General features: G+C 47.7%; 1 protein-coding gene across 7 annotated transcripts in view; it reads right to left on the bottom strand.

Moving 5' to 3' along the window:
• Nucleotides 1-11529, bottom strand: part of tnika (TRAF2 and NCK interacting kinase a) — a 75620-nt gene that overhangs the window by 40814 nt on the left and 23277 nt on the right. The window lies entirely within an intron of this gene.

The following is an 11529-nucleotide window of genomic DNA, read 5'->3' as shown; positions in this document are numbered from 1 at the left end:
AGATGGAAATTGTGTCGAAAGTCTGTTGCTAATAGGAATGGATATTGGTGTATGTAGCCTCTGAAAGGGAAATGGACAGGGCATTGTATGAATGTAATTGTAAACCTCACTGACGCCGATTACTTCAGATTTAAATGGAGGAGACAAAATGGGTTTTTGGGACTGTAACCACTGTAAATGAGTTAGCTTGCTACTCTGGGGAACATACAGTGGCATTAGAGTTCAGGGCCAGTGCGACCATGAAACCCCCACCCTCCCCCCGCTGGTCACATGGAGATTTGCTGTAGGATCAGTCTGTCCCCATTCCAGTGTCACAAGAATCTTTTGTTCACGGCCAACAATGGAATTAGTGCAAGCTCCCGCCTAGCCAGGGCAGTAACCCCCCCCCCAAACCCAGAGATTCTAGAGTGTAGATGCAGCTCTTAAAACCAGAGCAGGTACCCTCAGAGCGAACAGGGAGGGACTGCAGAGAGATAAGGGGGAAGGCAGAGGGCCAGAGAGCAGACACACAGTGGAGGAAAGAAACCGTACGGCAGAGAGAACGGCTAAGACAGGAAGTCTACACTGCTGGGAGGATGAGTGACCGGCGAGTCGATGACCCTGAAATATTCTCTGGTCCAAATCCCTTCCCTCCACCTGCTCCTCACTCCACCATCTTCAGCAGCGAGTTTCTGGAGACTTTCCATGCGGCACACGGAGGAAGAACACATTCATTCAGTGCACCAGAAACACATATTCCTGCTTCTGTGTGCGTGTGTGTGCGTGCGTGCGTGGGCTAGTGACCTTGCTGCACTGCCGTCCTGTCTTGTCTCGCACATTTAGCGAGACCTGTGCCAGGTTACTGCTGAGCCACGGGTTAGAAAGAGAGAGCAAGAGAGGGAGGGAGGGAGAGAGATGGAGAAAATGGGAGAGGGAGTGAGAAGAAAGCACAGTAGACACACAGGCGGCAACAGCAAGCACTCCTATTAATTAAAACCTTACACTGAAGCCTACCACCTGACCATTACACCATATGTCATCTTCAATGCCATAGGTACACCACAGAGAGAGAGAGAGAGAGGGAGAGAGAGAGAGGGGGGAGAGAGAGGGGGGAGAGAGAGAGGGGGGAGAGAGAGAGAGAGAGAGAGAGAGAGAGAGAGAGAGAGAGAGAGAGAGAGAGAGAGAGAGAGAGAGAGGACACTTAACAGGACACTGAAGGAGAGAAAGTCAGGGAAAGACAGCAAGAGGGGGGCAGCCTTGACAGTTAAATATCAATAAAACAAAATTGCTTTTGTACAATAACACATTTCCTGGCTGGAGATCTCTTCATAGCAAACCAGCCACTAATGATTATTTGTCAGGAGAAGCCAGGCACTGTCAGGAAAATAACACAGCCAAACCTTTCAGGCTCAATCTCTCCGTCACAAAACAAACACAACACAACGAAATAACAAAAGACCATAAAAAGTGTATATTTCAGTATTTTTGAAATATTATAAGATGTAGGCTTATACCACCATTTCACATTCACCATTTGTATGACTATATATATGTCTCAAGAGTCAAACTATGTTTCCAACTACATGATTTTACAAACTTTTCCTGAATTCCACCCAGGAAGCAGACTATTACCAAAGCTTGCCACTACTTCTGGACAATGCTGCCTCATAGATGCCAGGGCTCTGTGAAGGAGATAGGGGGCAGTGGGGTAGGAGATAGGGGGCAGTGGGGTAGGCAGTGGGGTAGGAGATAGGGGGCAGTGGTGTAGGAGATAGGGGGCAGTGGTGTAGGAGATAGGGGGCAGTGGTGTAGGAGATAGGGGGCAGTGGGGTAGGCAGTGGTGTAGGATGGGCTACATTATGCTCCAATCTTGCATATGGCTCATAGGACGTTGAGCGCTCATGCAAGCTTGTGAACACCGGACCAGGAACTGAGAGTGGGCAAAAATGGCAATCTGCACCAAGCCAGGTGTCTATGGGCAGTGTCAAAGCTTACACACACAGGCAGCAAGACAGGAAGAGAGAGTATGAAGGAGTGTGTGTGTCGTGTGTGTGTCGGTGACACAGAAAGAGAGTGAGGGAAAGAGAAGAAGGTTAGGAGTGGAGAAGAGAGAGTGAGAGGGAGATTAATGTCTCCTGTCTAATATGGTGTAATGAAATGTATGATTCTGCCTCCTCCCATTTCCTTGAGGGGGAAGGGAGAGACACTCTACATCAAGCAACTGCCCCTGCTGCTCATGCTTCTGCACCTCTAGGCACTACCAGTAGCAGGACGACAAGAGTAAACCCTGGCCAAGCACTTTCACAACCTCAGACACAGCTACAGCCAGGTGGAGTCTCTGTGTACCCAGGATTGGTACAGTACCACAGTCACATTGATCAACATTTCCATTTACTTTTAAGGTGGGGAATAATTCTATCATTTGTCCTATAGATATCTTTGTACACAGCTATTACCAATAGCATTACCATAGCCACAATGGTGGTGGCGGTGGTCGTTCATGGTCAAATGAAATGGGCCTCCATGACTATAACTCTTCCGTCTGCTCAAGTGTGTGAGGAAGAAGAGGAGCGCGAGAAAGCCTAGGGTTGAGGGGAACAGTTGACACAGAGCCACCCAGTAGCACAGGGAATTGGTCTGGGCCTTCATAAGATGGCGAAGCAGCTGGAGATGCAGCAGGCACAGCTCTGCTTCCTCTTTCCTCTCCACTCTAGGGTAGAGAGAGAGGCAACAGGAAACACTGAAGCCAACAGTGGACGGGTCACCCGTACACATGTGTGAGGGCAGTATGGAGGCCAGGTGAGAGCTGGAGATAAGGCAGAATTGGTGCCGTTTATTTGGAGGTCACGCAAACCATCAGAGGTCCATCAGAAAAGCACTGTGGTAAACTCCTGACCTCTTCTCAAGATTTCAGTCTGTTTATCACTCAAATGCAGCCAGCCCCCTAAGTGCGCGCGCGCAAACACACACACACACACACACACACACACACACACACACACACACACACACACCTTTTACCGCTAGTGTGGCAGAGCTAGTGAAATCAACTCCCTCCTGTGCCAATCTTCACTTCCACGCCGGCTGAAAATGCAAAATGCTCTGGCTGGCACTGCATGTATGCAGACTACATCCACAGGGGCAAAAAAAAAAGCCATGGGAACCCATGCATGAATCTGAAATGACCACTGTGACGAACGTACGACGCACTGTGGGACTGGGGCGTGGTGCAATTCACTGTGTATATCCCTGCGTGTGTGACATACTTGAAGCTGCCCATAATCACACTGAAAGTCCTTTCCCACAAGCACGGAGCACAGTGGGGCTTTGTTAACGCCATGCTGGATTACTTTCACAAACACATTTATCAGCCGGCTAACAGAAGAATCACTCAGAGGACCCCTTTTGAAGGCACCATCTTCTCTGGGAGACAGCATTCACAGAAATGTTTTTCAAAGTGAGGGAAGAATACAATATTTGTTGATGTATTTTTTGACTGTTGGCGTGACTTCGAAGAAGTATCTTGAAGTGATGGTATAAGCTATCGTCTCATGTCTCACAGGCTAACATGTGACTGCAAAACATACATCAAAGAAACATACATACTGTTATATGTTAAAGAAAGATAACCCTAGGTCATCTGGCAAGAGACTGAGACAGAGATTGAAAGAGAGAGCTAGAGATAGAGAAAGAAAGAAAGAAAGAAAGAAAGAAAGAGAGCACTCACACGGACAGCAAGGCTGCCTTAGCTGGGTCTAAACACTGAGGCATGCGGCTCTTTACATAATTAAAAAATGAGCTGGCTGGCCCCATTCTCCTCATCAGCCCCTAAATAGGCCAGCGAGCCTGAGAGGGGGGCCACCCACGGGGAGAGCGAGGGAGGGACAGATGGGGGACTGGTCTCACCACACAGCCTCTGCTGCTGAAACCACCTCAGCCCCCCGCATACTCGGGTCCCACAGTCTACTTCCATGCCCAGGAAACCGCAGGAGGTGTTGGGTGTGAGAGCCACCGTGTTCAGGGTTAGTCAGAGTCAGGTCGGTAGCCACCGCGTCCGAGTCACACCACTAGGGTGACACTTAGTGGGAGTGGCAGGGGTGTGATGACTGTTGGCCATAACAGTCTGAGGTGATAAATAATGGAGGGGAGCACAGTCTGGTTATCAGAATGAACTCAGTCACCGAACCACACATAATCTGGGCCAGCTCCTGTTCAGTGTCTTCTGCCTCAAATGCCATTGAATGGAATGGAATGCAATTGAACTGAATATGCAAGACACGATTTATGTGCAGCCTTGTGTTGCCCTTCAAACACACAATCATGCCCACACACAAATATCCTCTGTTTCACTACCACCCTCTCTCTCTCTCTCTCTCTCTCTCACTATCACACACACACACAGAAAAGCATTCATCTATCTACGCATGTATAACTCACTTGCACACAAACGCTTCCAGAGTCATGACTGAAATAAGCATTATTGCACATAAACGAGGGGGCCTCGTGGTTTTTTTTTTTTGCTGCAGAGGCAGAGACAGCCTGCGCTTCATGTTTGTGCGGGAAAAATAATAATAATAAATGTCAAGCATAGCTGAATATATATTAGAGAGAGAGATTTGGTGTAAATTAAAAACAAATCTCGAAGTGAAGAAAAGAAGATACTATGTTCTTTTTAAACAAAAACAATAGTAGATCCCAGCATGACAAATGTGAAAAGCTGGCATTCACGCCCATTTGCTTTCCCCACTGTGTACCAGATTACAAACACAATGTGAACCTCACAGAGATGAGAAGTTACCGAATTCTCTACAGGTGCAGCTCACAACTGACAGCTTCAAATAAACAACCGATTTAGCCCTGCCAAACATCCCCCTCACCAAGTTGTGCTGCACCAGCCAGTACTCCTTACCAGAATCAATACCAACCTCAAAACAAAGGCCTCGCTTTAAATGTACGTGAGAACCTTGACCTCCATTTCCAAGGAGATGTACAAGTGTAAGAAGGAGGACAGTCATTCCTTCACTGAGGTGTCTTGGAAGAGAAACCCCTTGGAAAGAGAAGTGTCTCCTTCATTAGCAAGAGTGAAGGTTGTTTTTTTTTTTTTTTTTTTAATTGGGGAGGGTGGATTATCACTTGTCACTAGGGGCCTGCTTTCTCCATTTCCATCCCTCTCCAATATCAATACCAATTAATTTTCATCAATTTACACAGCAAGTTGCAAATTATTCTGCAGAATTATCAACAAAAAAATCCCATCAAGAAGCAATTCCCGGCCAGATTTTCTCTTAGCCTAAATGACAATGCAGCCTAAAGCTGCACATTCAGAGGAGATTCCATTACGTTTGTGTCAGCCCGTCTCCCGCATCGCTCCAATTCAATATCACAAGGCAATATCACGGCCAACAAAAGCAAGCTTGCTTATCTGATTAAAAGGACGTATGGGGGATTTGGAAAGGAATAACAACCCAAAAAAAGGTAAATCCTATCTACGGTGAGCTAGACCAGTACTGGCTGTGTCAATTAAATGCCATTCAAGAGGACTGCAAGTTTTGTTTGTCCAATAAGTGAAACACTGTTTTCCCCCTGCCCTCTGCAGTCTGCATTCTGTCCACAATCAACGTCAGGAGTCCCAGGCCTCTGCTGGGTCTCTGCTGCATACCAACACCGCTGTGGAGCGGATGGATTGGTTTTAAAATGCCAGGCACTTCCCTACTGTAACCTAGCAACAAATACAGTGGGGGCCTCTGTGTACAGTAAGTAGCCTATGACGGTTAGAGGGGAGAGAGGAAAGCTGGGAGCCCTTCTTCAGCTCTGATGTTTTCGTTTCTCTCAACTTGGTTCAGATAAACACAGGGAGAGCCTGTGAGGCGGCCGCCGCTCAGAGTCGGCACTGGGCCCCTCTTGTTCCAGGCCACTTTCCCTCGACTCTCTGATAGACCGCCTCTTGTCCTTCACAGTGACAGCATTGGCCGTAGTGAACTTGGGCAGCTGCAGGGAAGACTATGGGGGAAGTCGTTGCCCTGTGAGCTCATTCTAATTCATCTTGAGTTTAAAAGAAAACAACAATAACTGTAGTGAACTTCCTGCACGAATCTGCCGCTCTGAGGGATTTTTTCGCAGCGCTTTCCATCCACTTCCCTTGCAAAGTGCAGACAGACCCAGGATGCCCCCACTGAAAAAAGATGCTCATCAGATCCATTGTCTGAGAGCACAGTGCTGGGCTTTTAGATGGAAAGGGGACAGTTACTCGTTTGTCAGATTAAACAGCACGGCCCAATGGTCCGGCTAGTAGTTGTTTGTGTGTGCTGTAGTCCCATAAATACTGAGGTAATCTCCACTGCAGACACCTTAAACAGAAAAAAGTAAATCGCTTTTTTCCAAAGTGGACCTAAAGGCTCCTTGTGCGAGACCTGATGTTGGAGAGCTAATTAAACCCACTGCGGAATAGTTTTATAAATCTTTTAGGCAGCACAGAGACTTTGTTTTGAAATCAATGCTAAAGTTGAAACTGCTACTAAGGAGCATCTGTGAGAAGAACTGCCCAAAAAGATTTTTAAGAAACAGTTCATGCCGTGTTTTTACAATGTAACTTGCAAACAAATCACTGTTATTTCACCTCAGTTGGTGGTATGACTCCATTAAAGACGTAGGAATGCAAACAGACCACTAACAGCAGGACTGTGAAGATGTGCTAAGATTACAGCGCTAAGCTACTGGAGCAGGCCATCACACATACCAGGAAATGAACAACAAAGATCAGTGAAGAGAGACACTGTGCGAGAGTGGAAGGGAAGTTAAGTGGCCACAGATTACTTTGGTGGGGGGTGAGTGTGTGGTGGCCGTGGCTGCCACATCGGATCAGTATGCTGGAGGACAGCCAATGAGGTTACCCATCTCCCTGGTGGGTATGCTTACCCTGCATCCCTCCGTCCATGGTTGAGGATGTTCGTTTCTGCCTCACCCCCACAATCCTTCTGTGGAAGACCAGCCCTCATGGGTGGGCCGACCAGCACAGTAAACTAGGACAGCAACCCTGGGAGGAGCAGGAGCCGTCACGGTGGGGTGATGAAGGGCTCAGCCTCTATGGAGTGGTGATGTTAGGGGACTGATGGCTGGTTGATTAGTGTGACATCTAGCCGAAGTCACGGTAATAGATGTGGCATGATGTGGAGGAGCCTCGTGATGCAGCTTCAGAGGAACAGTGTTGTCTGAGTGACAAGGGGGTGGGACAGCAAGTAACGTCTATGTATCTGTATACCTATCAAACGCTGACCAGTCTTGACCAGCGTGTGTGTGCGTATTTACCGTCAACACTTCCGCAACTACATGCACCAATGAACGCTGGAGAGAATCTAGCCTCTTGACCAGTGAACCATTCACACTCAGGTTAATAGTTAATTCCACAATCTAGTAAAAGGTCAGAACCACGAAAGGCAGGACAACAACCCCAAGCCTACATCCCTGGAAAGTCCCGTTTTTCCAATAATGTCTTTATTTGCTTTTCATTTCCACAGCTCAACAAGAAACGGAGAAGGGAAAAAGAAGTAAAAAAGCAGGATCGATGGAATTACTCACAGGCTCCTGAGAGTCCTGTGGCTTTAATGGAGAAAGTCAGTCAGGCTTGCAAAGTAATTACCGCAGAGACTGGGATAGGGCAAGAAGAAGAAGAAGAAGGAGGAGGAGGAGGAGGAGGAGGAGGAGGAGGAGGAGAGAGAAGGTGGTGACACAGTACATTAAGGCAACAACAAAGGAAGTCGCTGACAGACATTGGTGACACTAAAATGCCATCCAAATCAAGCAGTTGTGCCAGGACTGGCCGTCCCACCCCAACATGCACTGGCATCTGGTCCCTGTATCTAAGGAACTAGGGCCCATCATGTTCTCACTACCCCCTAGGGTTTGTTGGTAGAGAATTCAGGCTTCCCTTGTCTAACATTTGGTGTGACAGTATATCAATACATCCATGTTCTTGAGTGCAGTGCACGGGTGCACTGAAAAAACTCAAAATTAGGTAATAATTGTTATTTACATCAGCAGCCCTTGCTAAACAAAACCTGACAAAGGAAACACTAAAGTGTGACTAAAGCAGGCCATTTCAACTGCAGGAGAGGCCTTCCAAGAAGCACTGGGTTGTAATTAAATGACAACATTACGGCTCCCTTCCTCAACAGTGAGCTACCTCTCAGAGCCCTGACCGTTACACCTCATCACTGCCGCTCAGCTGATGGCCCACTACGCTACAAGTATAATTCTAATTAGCAATCAGGACCAGAACCAGAAAAAACTAGCAGGGGCGATTCAGGAACCAGCAGACACAAGCGGCACGGCCTCACTCTGCAGTGTAGCCAGGCAAGAAATGGAGCTGATTGAGAGGGCCGCTCCAACCTTATGCTCACACGCTCTCCTAGGCGGATGAGCAACACCCGCGGCCAAACCCCTCGCAGCCGGACGCCCGGGCCCCAGTGACTGGGGAGGCACACAGAGGATTCACACACATCTAATGCATCGCATTGAGCAGATTTATGTCAAGTTTAGTTTCGCTAAAGTTAATTTCGTTGATGTATACATGTAGGCTCCATGCAACCCTTCACATTCTTGAACACGTCTACAAAACAGTTTCATGCAACTTGCCAGTTTCGTGTATTTAAATCCTGCATGTTGATAAGATAAGTGCAAAGAGGTAAACAAAGGCCTTTCCTCTCAGCACAAAGCGATAAAACGGAGTTCAGATTAGTCAGACACACTTGAATAGCAATAACAGAATCCTGTGGGAAGGGCAACAGCAATAAATAAAGCCATCATGTAAACACCATCGCTCTGAAATGAAATGTAAATCACTTTGCCTCGCTTCTTCAGAAATGGCTTAATTAAAAGGAAAAAGCCAATTATAAGCCTAGTGCCGCAATGTATGCAGAGGGACAAACCTCGACCAAGCCTTTCATTCCCTCCCCTTTCCATTCACTCGCTTTTAATCTTTTCAACTCATTTTTTTTATAATCTCTCTCATTCCAGCCCTCTCCCGCTCTCTTGCTGGGGCACGGTCAATAGAAATGGGATTTTACACATCATGGCTGTGTGATGGATGCTACAGTGCAATCCAAGGCAATGCCATCACCCACAATGGCTCTCTATACACACCCACACACACAACATAACGAAATATTTCTACATCTGGGCTGCATCTTTGTGCATCTTCAACAAAGGACAATGGATAATTTGATATTGCACAACAGTTCTCTTCTGACAGCCTTCCTTTAGGCGATCTATTGACCATTTTAATGAGCTTTTCTTCACACTACACACTTCAATGAATCTGCAATACAGCATTAAATAATTCATCACCACACAACATTGAACGTTTCTTCTAATATCCCCCTGCTCATTGATTGCTGTCCTTTTGCCCTGCGCCTCTATATTAGATGAGGACTAGCCCACTGGCAGGAGCGCCTGCATGAAACTGATCAAACACATGAGTGAAGGTCGGGGAGGAACTCCTCACCTGATCAACCCCAACACTGGCAGGATGCCAGCTGTCCTCACAACGGGCCCACTGGGGAACATGCTGCTATGGCGACCGTCTGCGGCTGGATCGATTTAGCGGTTTGGAGCATCACATACATGGGCATGATGGGTAAAGGAAGTAGCAGTGGATATTACTGCACAATGACTTATGGCATCTGACAGAGCAAGGCCATCAGCCGAAGCCAAAGACGGCCGCCCGAAAAGTGGTTATCGCTCAGTCTGTGTGATGTCACTCATATCCATGTATCAGTCTCAACTGCACATCAGTCACATCCTGCTTTGAACTCTTCTGGGTTTTTTTCCCCCCAGGGGGTTGAAATCCATAAGTCTTCTTTTCTGACACTTCTCAACTGATGTAAAGAGGTGCAACATTTTTCTCTCGCAGTAGGAGCCTGACATAAATTAAAATGGTGCAATTTGGAGACCTGACATCTCAGATCTCAGACTTTTGGGGGAGTGCGTCACCTGAGGGTCTCCTCAACTTTGGGCTAGGTTAAGAACAGAGCAGAGAGAATACTTACTAGAGAACTTTCTTTAATAGATGTGCACTTTATCATCACCAAACCTGCCTGTATCAGATTACTGCAGCACCACAAAACGCCTTTGCTTCTCAACTAGCACACTAAGGCAACAAAACACGCTAACACAAAACACAACCAACAGGGCCACTAGGGACGGCAAGAAACGGAGTGTGCCACCACCCTTAACGTGATCCTGTGCGGCCACTGCAGTATGGAGATACCATCCATCCATCCGTGTCTTTCTCTCTCTCTCTGTGTCTCTCGATGCTTCAGCAGATGCTTCTGCTAGACTCACGCAGGGCTGAGCGTATGTTTCCCCGCCCCCTCAGTTACACAACCCCTTCCTCCAATCATCCCAAACTTAGCCAATGCCCCTCTTAACACACACCTTTCTCCTTCAAAACATACCGGGACGGATAGATGAAGGACATTTTGGAACCGAAACAGCCAAACTGATGCGTCTGACAGCTACAGATCACACCGCAGACGCTCCATAAGGAAATATGGGCCTCTGACTGGCTGCTTCCTGTTACCCTCTTTTGCTTTGCTCTAGAGCCTACAATCCTCTTTCCGAGTAAGAGGACAAGAGTGATGAGAGCAGGCAGTAGCATGCAGCCCTGATCCGCACAGGCTGAAGGGGGGGGGGGGGGGGGGGGGGGGCGGGGTTCAGAGAGGGACATGGTGGCCTCAGGCCCTCCAGTCTCCCAAGGCTTCCTCTACTTCCTGGCAGGGACAAGCTCATAATCCACCGGCAGAGCTCTGGACTGCAGGCATGGCAGCCCCTTAAGGCAGTTTTAATATATATATTGCAAGTTGTCTTAAAACTGCCTTGAGGTACATAAATATATATACTATATATATATATATATATATATGCAAACACAGCTTATGTGTGAGCACATATGGAACACACAAGGGCTAAAACATGCCTTGGTGTGTCTGTGTGTGTCTGTGCTGTCAAATATGCTCTAAGAGAGTCCAATGCAAATACAAACAGAGACACACACACACGCGTGCATGCACACCACCCATTGAGGAACAAAAGGGCACAGAGACAAGGGTGCAAAAAAAGCAAAAGAAACTAGTGTGCTTCAGCTAACCTGACATCAGGGGATGCTATTTAAAGACCAATGCTGAGGAAACTGTGTGTGTAAGAGTGTGTGTGTGTGTGTGTGTGTGTGTGTGTGTTCACTATTACATATGCATGTCTGCATATGTGCATGAGTGTGTAAATGGGCGCAAGCACGTCTGTGTGCAGGCATGCATGCATACTATCTATTGTGGGTTGATCATTTATGCATGCCATCCGAGCCTCCCCTACCTGAGCGGCTGCGCTGTAGGACCTGCCTGATGCACCGTCACCACAGACAGGCTGGGGGGGGTGGGGGGGTGGAGATAAAACTGGCACTCCCCAGCTGACACCTCCCTCATCCACCCCCCCCCCCCCCCCCCATCCAAACCCCCCTGCCCTCCAGTTTGCAATGGTGGGGGAGACAGACAGGTGGAG

This window comes from Clupea harengus, chromosome 22, assembly GCF_900700415.2.
Source record: "Clupea harengus chromosome 22, Ch_v2.0.2, whole genome shotgun sequence".
NCBI lineage: Eukaryota > Metazoa > Chordata > Actinopteri > Clupeiformes > Clupeidae > Clupea > Clupea harengus.
The sequence above is the reverse complement of the archived record's forward strand: the minus strand, read 5'-3'. Positions and strand labels throughout refer to the sequence as shown.